The sequence below is a fragment of the Mobula birostris genome, chromosome 9 (genome assembly GCF_030028105.1).
Source record: "Mobula birostris isolate sMobBir1 chromosome 9, sMobBir1.hap1, whole genome shotgun sequence".
In the NCBI taxonomy this organism is placed as follows: Eukaryota; Metazoa; Chordata; class Chondrichthyes; order Myliobatiformes; family Myliobatidae; genus Mobula; species Mobula birostris.
Window position 1 is genome coordinate 37,869,439 of NC_092378.1, and position 12,814 is coordinate 37,882,252.

Sequence of the window (12,814 nt, forward strand, 5' to 3'; positions counted from 1 at the left end):
CTTAAAACCATAAGACATTTGAGCAGAATCAGGCCATTCAGCCCCTCAAGTCCACTCTGCCATCTCATCATGGCTCATCCAGGATCCCATTCAACCCCATACACCTGCCCTCTCACCATATCCCTTAATGCCATGACCAATCAGGAACCTACCAACTTCGGCTTTGAAAAAAAACCCACAGATATGGCCTCCACTGCAGTCTGTGGCAGAGCATTCCACAGATTCACCACTCTTTGGCTAAACAATTCCTCCTTACTTCTGTTCTAAAAGGTCACCCCTCAATTTTGAGGCTGTGTTCCCTAGTTCTGGATACCCCCACCAGAGCAAACCTCCTCTCCACATCCACCTTATCTAGTCCTTTCAACATTCAGTAGGTTTCAATGGAATCTCCGCATATTATTCTAAATTCCAGTGAGTACAGGCTCATAGCTGCCAAATGTTCCTCCTATGTTAACCCATTCATTTTGAGAATCATCCTCATGAACCTCTTCTGGACTCTCTCCAATGACAATACATCCTTTCTGAGATAAGGGCCCAAAGCTGTTGACAATACTCTACATGTGGCCTGACTAGTGTCTTACAAAGCTTCAGCATTATCTGCCAAAGGGTCTCAGCCCAAAATGGCGACTGGACTTTTTTCCATAGATGCTGCCTGGCCTGCTGAGTTCCTCTAGCATTTTGTGTGTGTTGCTTCTGAATTATCTCCTTGTTTATTTTATTGTATTCCCATTGAAATAAATGCCAACATTGCAATTTACTCAACCTGTAAATTACCCTTCTGGGAGTCTTGCAGAACGACTCTTAAGTCCCTTTGCAGCTCTGATGTTTGAATTTTCTCCCCATTTAAATAATAGTCCAAGCTATTGTTCCTTTTATGAAAATGTGTTACTGAACAATTCCTAAGACTGTATTCCATCTGCCACTTTTTTGCCCATTCTTCCAATTTGTCTTAAGTTCTGTTGCAATCGCATTGCTTCCTCAGCACTACCTACCCCTCCACCTATCTTTGTACCATCTGCAAACTTTGCCACAAAGCCATCAATTCCACTATCTAAATGATTGACAAACAATGTGAAAAGTAGTGGTCCCAATACTGACCCCTGAAGAACACCAGTAGTCACTGACAGCCAACCAGAAAAGGCCCCCTTTATTCCCACTCAGCCATTCCTGTATCAATGCCAGTATATTTCCTGTAACATCATAAGCTTTTATCTTGTCAAGCACCCTCATGTGAGGCACCTTATCAAATGCCTTTTGAAAATCAAAGTAAACGACATCCACTGCCTCCCCTTTGTCTAGCTTGCTTTTTACTTCCTCGAAGAATTCAAACAGACTTGTCAGGCACAATTTCCCTTTACAGAAACCATGCTGACTTTGACTTATTTTATCATTAGTCCCTAAACCCTCGTCCTTAATAATAGACTCCAACACTTTCACAACCACTGAGATTAAGCTAACTGGCCTATTATTTCCTTTGCCTTCATCCCTTCTTAAAGAGTGGAGTGATATTTGCAATTTTCCATTCCTCTGGGACCATGCCAAGATCAAGTGAATTTGGAAAGATCAAGACCAATGCATCTATTACCTCTTCAGCAACCTCATTCAGGACTCTAGGATGTAGTCTATCTGGTCCAAGTAACTTAATCCACCTTAAGACCTTTGAGTTTGCCTAGCACTTTTTCATTTGTAATAGTAATGGCATTCACTCCTGCTCCCTGACACTCACAGCGGGAAGTGCAGAATCAAATATCGCTGTGATAATTGTACGTTCTAGTATCAATTGTTTGGCGACAATAAAGTGTAAGTATAAAGTACAGCTAGTCTTCCACTGTAAGGATTAAAGCAAAGTACCCATTAAGTTCATCTGCCATTTCTTTGTTCCCCATTACTACCTCACCAGCATCATTTTACAGTGGTACAATATCAAATCTTTCCTCCCTTTTATTCTTTATATAACTGAAAAAAATTTCTAGCATCCTGCTTTATATTATCAGCTAGTTTGCTCTCATATTTCACTTTTTTCCTGCTTATAGATTTTTTTAGTTGCCTTTTGTTGGATTTTAAAAGCTTCTGAATCATCCAACTTTCCACTCACTGTTGCTACCTTGTATGCCCTTTCCTTGGCTTTTATGCAGTCCTAAACTTCCTTTGTCAGCCACGGTTGCATTGTACTGCCATTTGAGAACTACTTCTTCTGTGGGATATATCTATCCTGCGCCTTTTGAACTATTCCCAGAATCTTCAGCCACCTCTGTTCTGTCATCATCCCTGTCAGTATCCCTCTCCAATCCACCTGGGAAAGCTCCTCTCTCTTGCTTCTATAATTCCCTTTATTCCATTGCAATACTGATACATGTGACTTAGGCTTCTCCCTCTCAAATTGCAGTATGAATTCAATCATATTATGATCACTGCCCCGCTAAGGGTCCCTTTACCTTAAGCTGACTAATAAAATCTGGTTATTGCAGAACACCCAATCTAAGATGGTCTTTAGATCAGCACAAGCTGATCTTAAAAGCCATCTTGTAGGCATTCAACGAATTCCCTCTTGTGATCCGACACCAATCTGATTTTCCCAATCCCCTTGCATATTGAAGTCCCCCATTACAATTGTTACATTAACCTTATTACATACCCTTTCCAGCTCCCTATCCAATCTCAACCCCACATCTTGGCTACTATTTGGAGGCGTATATATGATTCCCATAAATGGGTTTTTTACCCTTGCAGTTTCTTAACTCCACCCACAAAGGTTTGGCCCTATATGTCACCTGTTTCTAAAGATGTAATTCCATCTCTTATGCATAGTCACACCACAACCTATGCCTTCCTGCCTGTCCTTTTGATACAAAGTATATCCTTTGATGTTAAACTCCCAACTATGACCTTTCAGCCGTAACTCACTGATGCCCACAATGTCATACCGACCAATCTTTTAATTGTGCCATGAGTTCTTCCACCTTATTCTGAACGCTACGTGCTATCAGTCTTGCACTCTTCGCCCTTGTGAATTTTGCTGCTGGTACATCTTAACTCTTTGCTCTTTCTGCAGTTACACCCAATCATTTACGTGTCCTTCCTTACATTCATATTGTATATTACATCATCTATTTGTAAACCTGCTGGCTCATCCTCAGGTCTATCATACTGGTTCCCATCCCCCTGCCATATTAGTTTAAACCACTCCCAACAGCCCTAGCAAAAACACTGCTCGTTTGAAGAAGAATGATTCTGAATACTACTTTTCACTGAGGTTACAACTACTATCATTCTTGTATGCACAGCAAATCAGTGCCTACCATCAAGTAGCCACACCAACCCTATTCTTACTGAACTCCTAACCCACCACCAGCTGTGACAATTCCTTATCTATAAGGGACAATTTGCTGTGGTCAATTATCCTACAGATCCACAAATCCTTGAGGAGGAAATCAGAGTACCTGGTAGAAACTCAATCAATTACAGGGAATATGTGCAAACTCCACACAGACAGCTCTGGAGGTTGGGATTGAACTTGGGCCAGTGTACTGTAAGACAGTAAACTCTGCCAACTGTGCCACGGTTGGAACATCCGCATCATCCCTCAAAGTCCTGTGCTCTGACATGAATTTCTATAACACAACAATGATGGAAGCCAATGTAGCATATGATTACAACTTGATAATGTGTGAGAAAAACACATTTATTTTTATTCTGGCCTTGATTTTGCCCTTCCCAAAATCTGTTGAAATGGTGATCTCTTTGTGACGTCAGCCTTTGGCCCTTCATCACATGACTACATGGGAGGAAAATTACACCGTTAATACCATTTGTGTATCCGATCTGTTTATTGCAACTATTTTTATCAAATAATTTTGATCTTAGAGTTTGGCAGTTCCCCATTATCACTCTGTGGCTTCAGTTTTAGATCAGATTCTGCTTGAAAATCTGAAATCATTCTACTGATGAGGCTGGGGTGTTTACCCAGGATGAAATGAGCATTTGTGTCCATCAGTACTGGACCAACTTTCAGTTCCAACCTTGTGTAAAATAATTCACAATTTCAATTCATGAAATGTGTGCAAAAAAGATGTAACATAATAATTGTGTATGATTGGCAGGTTTGATATCACATTTATCTAAAAGATACATTTATTTATAAGAAGCATCTTGTGGACAAAGCCAGAAATTTTAGTTGGATTGCATCTGTTCTCACCAAATTATTGCTTGTGATCGACAGGAATCAGTATATCATTACCACACTTGGGCAATTTGTATTGTCTCCGCACAAACACTGCAGCAAAGGTTGGGTATTTCCAGGCATTGAGATGATGAATGGCCATACCCTTGGTCCATTCTCCATTAAACTTTTCATGTAATTGAGTGCTGCTACGTGCTTAAGATTTTCTTTTTTTTTGCTGCTTTGGAGAATGATCTGAATCACAATTATCATCAATATAATGTTCTGATATCTTGCTTGATAAAAGAAAGCTCCAGGAAGAAGGGCTGTGATTAGTTCAGTTCCCAAAACCTGTGTTCAGTCACACTGTAAATAAAAACTCAAGTATATGATTTCTTAGTATCTCAGTCCCTATACTGCCCAGTTACTGCCCGTTTTTTAATGTGTTTGCTACCATTTATTTGTTCTTCTCTTTCCAAAGCTCTTTATTTTCACCCTCATACCCCAAATCGGGTCCTCCTATTCTGTTCCTTTCAAGAAGTATTTAAAACTTCAGAGGTCATTAGGTTGAATGAGGAATATGGTTACCTACACTGAAACAAAAATACTTATGAGGCACCATTGTCATTTTCTGAATATCCCAAAGCAATTCATCAGCCATGAATTCATCAAAAATACCTACTACTGCTATGTAAAGACAGCTGTGGCAACCAATTTGTGCAAAAGCAGAACTCACACCCACAACTGAAATAAATCATTAATCTGATTTAAAATCTCAGAATCTATCTGAAACAGGTGCAACATTTTACTTCCAAGTAGCATTTTCATTGCTGAAATGTATGCGCTCCTTTGTGTTTATTCCATGCATCATATTGAAATTCAAATTCCTTATCTGTGTAGCTTTGTTCACATTTGCAATGTGTTGATAATTATCACTACAAATAGCCACACTCACTCATCAACAGTTGTTGCATATCTGCTTCCCACATGGTGGTTCTTTCAACTCTCACATCCACTGCCTGAGATGTTGCCCCTTGTCCACTTGATAGCCTGTGTGCCCACTTACCGAGCTGTTGGCCCCATCACCCTCCTAGCCTTCATCTTATTTTCTCCTAATTGTGCACACAAGGTCAGAATTTTCTGAGCCGACCTGTTTTCCAAAACATTTGCTTGTTGGAGAGACACCAAAACCCACCTAAAAATCCAAAAGTAATTGTGGAGTGAGCTGGAGGTGAGGAGTTAGATGGAAACAGGCCTTTTAACTTATCATGTTTATGCCAATAATCATAGCAATTTATATTAATGCCAGATACTTGCATTAATCTGGTATCCCTCATTTAAGCTCCTTTCCAGTACCTCTTAAATTTTATTACTGTTCTTGCATCCACCACCTTCTCTGAGAACTCCCAATTACTGTGTAAAAGAAAACCCCCCCTCGCTTTAAGTCTTTGCCTTCCAATTTTAGACATCTCTACCACAGGGAAATTAACTTTGGTTATCTATCCTTAACAATGCCTCTCCCATTCTTCATCTTTGTCAAATCACCTCTCAGCTTCCAGTGTTCCTGGATAGACAGGTTCTACCTGTCCAATCTTACTTTATTACTCAAGCCCAGGTAACATCCCTAGGAAACTTTTCTACAACCTTAATCACATCCCGTAGTGTGGTGAGCAGACCAGCAATTGAAACTCCAAGCGCAACCTAATTAATACTTTGCACAATTACAACAATGATGCCACAGATCTTCAGTTCAAATCCCTGGCAGAGGAAGCTAAGCATGTCATGTGCCTTCTCTACCATCCTGTCTATTTGTGTTGCCACTTTCAGGGAAATAGGTACATACACTCCTAGATCTCACTGTTCTGCAGTATTCCCCAGAGCCCTGGTTTGACTTTCCAAAATCCAAAAATTCTCAATGCTGGGCGATGGAGAAGAAAGGTACTTATCAACTCTGAACCTTTATCTGTGTACACAAGCTATTTGATGGTGGCAGCGGCATAAGAAGTGGATTGGGACTATGCTTTTCTCTTTATTATGGAATTCTATGAGAAGAGCTGACAGGTGTAAAGCAGCCACCACAAAAGCAGAAAGCAAGTTAGGAAGAGTAAAAAGAAGTGTCTTGTTTGTGTTGTGATGAAGAACTAAAGCTTTATACTGTAACAGAAAATTGGAGAGGTTAAATTAGTACTGACTTCCTGACATTCTTTCTATTTCCTATAACACCACTTGTTTGTTTGTTTGGGAAAAATAAGTGGTGATAAAAATGGAAACATAGAAAATAGGTGCAAGAGTAGGCCATTCAGCCCTTCGAGCCCGCACCACCATTCAGTATGATCATGGCTGATCATCCAACTCAGAACCTTATACCTGCCTTCTCTCCATACCCCCTGATCCCTTTAGCCACAAGGGCCATATCTAACTCCCTCTGAAATATAGCCTATGAACTAGCCTCAACTATTTCCTGTGGCAGAGAATTCCACGGATTCACCACTCTCTGTGTGAAGAAGTTTTTCCTCATCTCAGTCCTAAAAGGCTTCCCCTTTATCCTCAAACTGTGACCCCTCGTTCTGGACTTCCCCAACATCGGGAACAATCTTCCTGCATCTAGCCTGTCCAATCCCTTTAGGATTTTATACGTTTCAATAAGATTCCCCCTCAATCTTCTAAATTCCAACGAGTATAAGCCTAGCCGATCCAGTCTTTCATCATATGAAAGTCCTGCCATCCCAGGAATCAATCTGGTGGACCTTCTTTGTACTCCCTCTATGGCAAGAATGTCTTTCCTCAGATTAGGGGACGAAAACTACACACAATACTCCAGGTGTGGTCTCACCAAGGTAGATTTATTAAACAATAGCAATTGTCCATTCTGTTGGTTACACGTTGGTTTGATTGATATGTCGAGCTATTCTTCACCTGAGAGAAAGGGGTTGGAAAATGAAGGATAAATAAATTCAATTTTGAATCTGTTTCAATGAAATACTTTGGGTATTTTTGGAAAGTTGAACCCGATTATAACAAGGATTCAGAGGTATTTACTAGGTTATCTTGGGTTGTAGTCAGCAGGAAAAAATAAAGTTAGAATATTGCAGTTAGAAAGACGTTAACGCACCACCATGAAAGAAAGCATGCTGGTGATTGATGAATAGGTTTTTGATTCACTCTTAGGCATCATCTTCTCAGTGCTCCATGGTCTCCTAATTTCTAGACTTCCGTACCTCATCAAATGCTTGTGTGAAAAGCCAGACAACGAACACCAGCAGGGAAGTGCACTACAGGAGGCATCTTACTCTGGCATTCTGATATTCCCTAGCATCCAAACACGTTTTTAACTGAGCTAATGGTGTAAAGGTGTCCTAATCTGAATAGTGTACCACGTGCATATAACAGGGCAAAGCCATCAGAGGGATGCAGGGAGTAGAGGTGGAATGCTGAATATTCGTGCAACCGCTACAAAATTTCACAGCATAATGACTTTCTGCAAGCACCAAGAATAATTACCCCTAACCATCTATCTTGCCAGCACCCTGCTGCCTGTCTGTCTGTATCTTGTTTTAGGGTAGTTGGCATCCAGCTTAATGGTGCATTATATATATATATATATATATACACACACACACACACACACACATATACACACATACACACACCTACACTTCACCCTCCCATCTTTGACCATCCTAGTATCCTATTCCTGTTTATTCGTCATATTCTATAAAAACCCCTGTACCCCTTAAAAACACTAAAAATACCCGGACTTGTGCTCTCTCACCCATGCCCAGTAACCCTTTTAATGTGAATTCCTGCATCCCCAACTCCCTTAATTTATTTCTCATCATCTCTCTCTGTATCCCATACTTCCTGCAACACAAAACTACATGTTCTACTGACTCCTCTTCCTGACATTCCTCACACAATCCTGTCTGGTGTTTCCCTATCATTTTCAATGTTTCGTTTAATGCACAATGCCCCAGCCTTAACCTAGTCCACACAATTTCCTCTCTTCTGTTTCCATTACCTACCCTAATAAATGCAACACTTTTGTATTTGATATAAATGCCTTCCTTTCCCCTCCCTGTCCCATCTTTCTTGCCACATTCGGTTCACTTTTTCCCAGATTACACACTTAACCTCTGCTTTACTGATACTAATGTGCATTTCCATATTTTCCTTCTTTAACGCCCTCTTTGCCAACTCATCCACCCTCTCATTCCCCTTCACCCCTACATGTGCTGGAACCCATAGAAATTTTACCTGACCTCCCTGATTTGCAATTCTTGTAACTAACTGAAGGACTTCATAAAGTACATCTTGCCGACTGTTTGTGTGAAAAGACCTTAAACTTGCTAGAACTGAGGATGAATCTGAACATATCAATGCTTTGGCTTGTCTGGCTTTCTGCACCCATTGCAACGCAACTAACACTGCCAGCATCTCCACTGTAAACACCCCTAACTTATTAGATGTTCTTCTGCTGATTCCAATTTCTTTTGCTGGTATTACCACCCCAAACCCTGTCACTCCTGTTTCAGGTTCCTTCGCACCATCCGTATAAAAGTGAGTATAATCACTATACTTTTCCATCACATGACAGTTAAATGCATTTACCAAATCTGTTTTATATCTTTCTTTCCTTTTTACCTCTAACAAATGCCAGTCTATGTCGGGCCATACAAGCTTCCATGGAGCTACAACCGGATAAACTACTGAAGGACTTATCCTCAGATCAAATACTCCACATTCTTTCGCGATATCATTCCCTACCCGACTAAGGGTATCCCTCTGAAACCTCCCATTTTCCCAGCACCCCTGCAACACTCCTTTAGTAGGGTGAGAATCATTGTGCCCCTGCAAATTAGCCCAGTAGTTTGCCATCAGTTGCATCCTTCTTAGTTCCAAAGGCATTATTCCCATTTCTACCTGTAGGGCTGACACTGGTGACGTTTTAAAAGCCCTACTGCACACTCTCAAGGCCTGAGCCTGAATCACATCTAGTTTCTTTATAAGAGACCTAGCTGCTGATCCATATACTATATTTCCATAATCCAATACAGATCTTACTATAGCCACATACATTCTCTTCAAAGCTGAACAACTTGCTCCCCATTCCCTACCAGTCAAACATCTCATCACATTTATTACTTTTTTACATTTCTCCTCAACTTTCCTGATATGTCCTGCCCATGTTAATCGTGAATCAAATATAACTCCCAGAAATTTAAATAATGCAACCCTTTCTAATTCAACCCCATACATCCTTAACTTCTTCCCTACCTCAACCCTTTTCCTGGTAAAAAATACAGTTTGAGTTTTGTCTACTGAAAATCTACATCCCCAATCATAACCCCACTCCACCACTTCATCAATTGCTTCTTGTAGTTTCCTGATTATATGGTCCATGTTCCTGCCTCTTTTCCACAAGGCCCCATCATCCGCAAACAGTGACCTACCTATATCCACTGGTACCTTTGTGAAGACATCATTGATCATAATGATGAAAAGTAACAGGCTAATCACACTACCTTGAGGTGTGCCATTTTCCACTATGTACCATTTTGATAATTCTGATCCAATCCGAACTTGAATTTTTCTACCAAACAAAAAATCTTTAATCCAATTAAAATCTCTCCCACCAACCCCCATCTTGTGCAGTTTAATTAATAATCCTTCCTTCCACATCATATCATAGGCTTTTTCAATGTCAAAGAACACTGCCGCTACTGACTCTCTATTTGCCTGGGCCTTCCTTATTTCAGTCTCTAACATAATCACTGAGTCCATGGAATTCCTTCCCTTTCGAAAACCACTCTGATAACTTGCCAGCATTCCCCTTTTCTCAAGCTCATATGATAACCTTTCTGTTATCATCCTTTCCATTATCTTACATATACTTGATGTTAATGCAATTGGTCTGTAGCTAGTGGGTTTTGACAGATCCTTGCCAGGCTTCCTTATTGGAATTACTACTGCTTCTTTCCATGCACTTGGTAATCTTCCCTCCTCCCACACTCTGTTATAAAAATGCAGCAACTTCAAGAGCGCTCCTTCTCCTAGATTTTTTAGCATCACAGAGCATATCAGATCTTTCCCTGGGGAGGTTGGTCTCGATCTCTTTATTGCTCTCACCATTTCTGCTAATGTAAATAGATAATCAATTATATCATCTGTTCCTTCCCTCCTGCTTAACACACCTGGGTGTTGGCTCATTATTCTTTCCTTTCTTCTTCTCCCTTCTTCAGACAAATTTTCTGAACTGTGTATCAGTACAAATGACCTGGCCATGACCTCAGCCTTATCCCTACTGGAGACTGCAGTTTCCTCCTCAGATATCATTACTGGATATTCCCATTCCCTTCTATCTCCTCCCATCCTCAATCATTCCCCATATCTCTCCCACAGGTGTTGTTCTTCCTACCTTGTCACAAAAACTCCTCCAACTTGCCCTTTTAGCTTGACGTATAGTTCTTCTCACCACTGCCTGTGCTTTCTTATATTGAACGAAATGCTGCATATTATGGGTTCTTTTAACTAGCCTGAATGCTCTATTTCTGTTTTTTACAGCCTGACAACATTCCTCTGTCCACCATGGTACCAGTTTTCTATTCATCCTATTTTTACTCCTAGGTATAGATCCTTCTGCTGCCATGATAATTGCTGAAGTCACCTGACTGTTTAATTCATCTACATTTCCAGAAATATCAATCTTTGTCAACCTTTCTTCACTCAACTTCTGGAACTTACCCCAGTCAGCTTTTTCAAACACCCACTTTGGGGTTCCGCCACCTGGTCTTACTTCAACTCTTTCACCCACTGAACACAAAACTGGGTAGTGATCACTGCCTCCTGTTGAAGCAGTCCAAACACCCCAGTTACTAATGCCAGCCAAGGTATTAGACACTAACGTAATATCTAACACTGACTCAGTTCCTGTTGTTAATATCTATCTATGCTGCTACCATCATTCATACACACCAAATCCCTTTCTTCCATCAAATCTTCAATTACCTTTCCATTTGGATCTGTAATCTGATCCCCCCATATTGTGCTATGAGCATTGAAATCTGCACACCACACTACTTTATGTCGGTTTTGTCCTTGTATCTTTAATAGGCTGTCCAAATCCAACCTTTTACATGGATTGTAGTAGTTAATTATAACCACTCCCTCCCCTCTCTCCCACACTTCCACCACTACATATTCCTGATCATCTCCTTTTTCCAGTACCCTATATGGTATACCTTGCTTGATTAACATAGCACAACCCCCTCCTCCCCCTAGATTTCTATCTTTCCTTATCATTGTATACCCATATACCACAAAGTCTAAAGTTGGTTTTAACTAAGTTTCCTGAATACACACTACATTTGGTTTTACAACCATTTCTTTAATAAAGTGCTTGAATTCCTGGCTATTGGCCAGTAAGCTCCTTGCATTCCATTGTAAAAGAATCACCATAATTAGTATTAACCAACACATGACACTTCCTGGCTTGACTGATTACTGAGGTTCTCCCTCACTTCCTCCCATGTCAGTCCTACTAACCCTAAATGGTTTACTGCTGCTTTTACCACCAGCTGAATTTTGTCACTTTTTGACTTTACCTCAGCCGTACTATTAATCACTCCTGCAATGAATGTTACTAGAGCCTTTTTGTCTACATAAATCCTGTCATTTGTTCTTTGTTGCATCTCTCGTATCCCTATTGCTCCCTGTTCATTAGGAGCATTATTCTGTTCTCTTGACATTCTTACAGCTTTTGCATAAGTGATCTTTCTTTTCACTCTTATTTCTTGAATTTTAGTCTCCCGTCTGACAACCTCACACCCACTATATGCAACATTATGAGCTCCTCCACAATTGCAGCATTTTGGTTGAACTCCTGTTCCGCACTTTCCATATTCATGATCACCCCCACATCTCCTCTGCCTTTTACAGTTTTTAGCCACGTGTCCAAACCTTTGACAATAATAGCACCTCAGTGGCTTTGGCACATACACCCTTACTGGGAACTCATGAAACCCAGGAACACCTTCCTTGGCACTCCTTCTTCTTCAAATTCAATCAATACAGATTCACTTTCCTTTTTCACTCCCTCCTTTGTTGTTTTCAGTCTTTGAACATTCATTACTTTCCCTCCTTTGATATTCCTCTTTATCTCCTCCATATTTATACTCATTGGTATCCCCGTGATCACTCCTTTACAACCACTGTTTTGTGCTCCCACCCTCCCAGTGTATTCCACCTTGCATTTTCCTATCTCTTTTAGCTTGAGTGCTTTTTCAAGTTATTCCTCATTCGCACATCTTACCAATAAGTTGCCATCATTAAGGACTTTTGCAAATACTATTTCCCCTACCTTATTTGTCAGAGTTGTTGTTAGCACAAACGGGTTAATTTTCTTCATATGTCCCTGAGCCTTCTCATTAAACCTAATTATGACAACACCTCCTCTCTGAGCTTGTTCATCTTCCTCACTTTCAGAGCTTTCTCCACTATCATTTCTTATTCTTTTATTCCCTTTGTCTTGGTTTTTATTCATTCGACCCCTCACTACCTCCTCATTCCCTTTATTTCTCCCTTCACAATAATCCACCTCTCCCCAGCTGCCTACCTCTGGTCCCAAGTCTCTATCCCTCTCCTTCTCCACTTTCTTTC